The sequence below is a fragment of the Jatropha curcas genome, chromosome 5, assembly GCF_041381405.1.
Source record: "Jatropha curcas cultivar XTBG-Jc1 chromosome 5, XTBG_Jcur_1.0, whole genome shotgun sequence".
Taxonomy (NCBI): domain Eukaryota; kingdom Viridiplantae; phylum Streptophyta; class Magnoliopsida; order Malpighiales; family Euphorbiaceae; genus Jatropha; species Jatropha curcas.
In genome coordinates, this window is record NC_143155.1 from 9,587,070 (window position 1) to 9,589,189 (window position 2,120).

The 2,120-nt window shown below is 28.9% G+C and overlaps 1 pseudogene; it reads left to right on the top strand.

Moving 5' to 3' along the window:
* The first annotated feature begins 827 nt into the window (after positions 1–827).
* On the top strand, positions 828–1,352 carry LOC149496195 (fasciclin-like arabinogalactan protein 21; annotated as a pseudogene).
* The last annotated feature ends 768 nt before the right edge of the window (positions 1,353–2,120 follow it).

Sequence of the window (2,120 nt, forward strand, 5' to 3'; positions counted from 1 at the left end):
AAAGATTTTGGAGAAGATGATGCATTTACTTTTTGGTCCCTCATTATTTTTCAGTTTTTCAATTGGGCTGCAAAACCTTTTAATTTGTTCAATTAGGTCCTGAAATTAATTTTAATTAATAAAAATCACTGTAATTCCATTAAAGTCAGTTGAAATCTATAAAAAGAGTCTCACTGATTCCATAAAACTCTATGTATAATTCTAGTGGAATCTGTAGAAATAGAAACTTTTTAATTAATTCCATCAAACTCAACAATTTTTTTAAAATCTTACACAATTCTATTTAATATTTAGTATATAATATTGGTAATTGATAACTTTTGAAACCTATGATCTAATCACCTAATCCAACTAGAACTCTATAACTTAGCTCGGTTTTTTTTTTTTTTTTTTTGAATTAATACGTTATTGTATATAATCTAATCTCTACTCACAAGTAATTCCCTACTGCGAATGAGCGAATGAAAAAAGATAGGTCATCTCCTTCACATCAACCTTGCAACTTTTCGTTCTTTCAAATCTTATAATTTAGTGTTTCTATACAACAATAAATAAATTCTGGCCAATGCTTTCCTCTTATTACATTCCTGCCAATTCTTTCCCCTTTTTTTTTTATTGATTTTTAGCATTAAAAGTTACATATTACTCTTTATTTATGCTTTTTTTTTTTTTTGTTATGCATGGGATTAAACTGATTATTGCGTCTTTTTCTTTGATATGTCATAATATGTAGTGAATTGGTTTCTTCTTTTACACATTCTTTTATATGATTCTTGGTGTTTGATTGATTAAAATTTGGATCACTATTAATTATATATATTAATGTAATGCATTCTTCAGGAAGCAGAACAACACCAACGCCAAACAGATCAATAAACCGCCAACTAATTCTCAACGCATCAGTAGCTTTAAGAAAATTTCAGGTTTCAATTTAGTGGCTACTCTTCTATTGATTTCTCCTGAAATCTTTCTTTCATCTCCAAATTCAACAATTTTCGTCATTAAAGACTTTGATCTTATTAATGCTTCTTCTTCTCGGAGGAAATTTGACCTTTTTCTTTGCTAGGAAGTGGTTTTAAAGATTTTGATAACATTTGGAATTTTTCTATTCAAGCTCCCATTTGTGATTCAAATTTTAGTTTAGTTTTGGATATTAACGAGACTAAGAATTTGATTGAATGGACTAGAATTGTTCGTTTGTTAAGCTCTAACGGATTTGTGTCTTTTGCAATTGGATTGAACTCTGTTCTTGAAGGGATTCTTGAAGATTTCACAGATTTATATTCTAAATTTTCGCTCCTCAAGAATTTGAATTTCTGGCTTCTCCTTCACCGGTTCTTGATATGGTTTAGGAGAGGAGTTTTTGGAGATGAGCTTCTCAATCATTCTAACGCCTTCTCTCTCCTACCAAAACTGGCCATCGTGATGCTGCCCTTACTTAATGCTTATTCATCATCAGTTTAGAACATTTAGATTTGTTTGCATACCCCTATACTTTGTATGGGAGAAGGTGATAAGTGATGCAAGACATAAAGAACATATGCCTAAGAATTACAATTATTATTCTATCTTTTATTTTCTTTTTTAATTTAATTTTTTAAACTTGCTTTTTTAAAAGAGGTTTCAAATTCAGTTTCCTCTAGAAGCTGGAAAGTTTCTTTCAAGTTTGAATTTCGATGACCTGGGAGATTTCAGTATGACAATATCCTTTTAAATAGATGCCTTTTAGTTTACTCCTTTTCAAGAAATTTTAGAAAGAAAATTACATTTCTTTCTTTATTATGGAGGTGGGAATATGGAATATTAGACACCAAACAAACTATATACAATATGATATGAAGCTAATCAAGTCAAATTAGTTTATAAGAATTTGCCTTTATTATATTTATCAGTAACCTTTTAATTTAACATTAATATCAAATAATCGTCCTTGAGCATCTACCTCTATAATAATCTTGCCAAAATGTTGCCTCTTAAGCCATAACAACACTTTGCTTCAGTAGATAATACTCTCAACTCATAGGTACTACAATAAAAAGTTCAAAAAAAAAAAAAAAAAAGGTACTGCAATAAATATGTAATTTTTTAATGCAGAATTTTAATTTATCCATTTATTCATC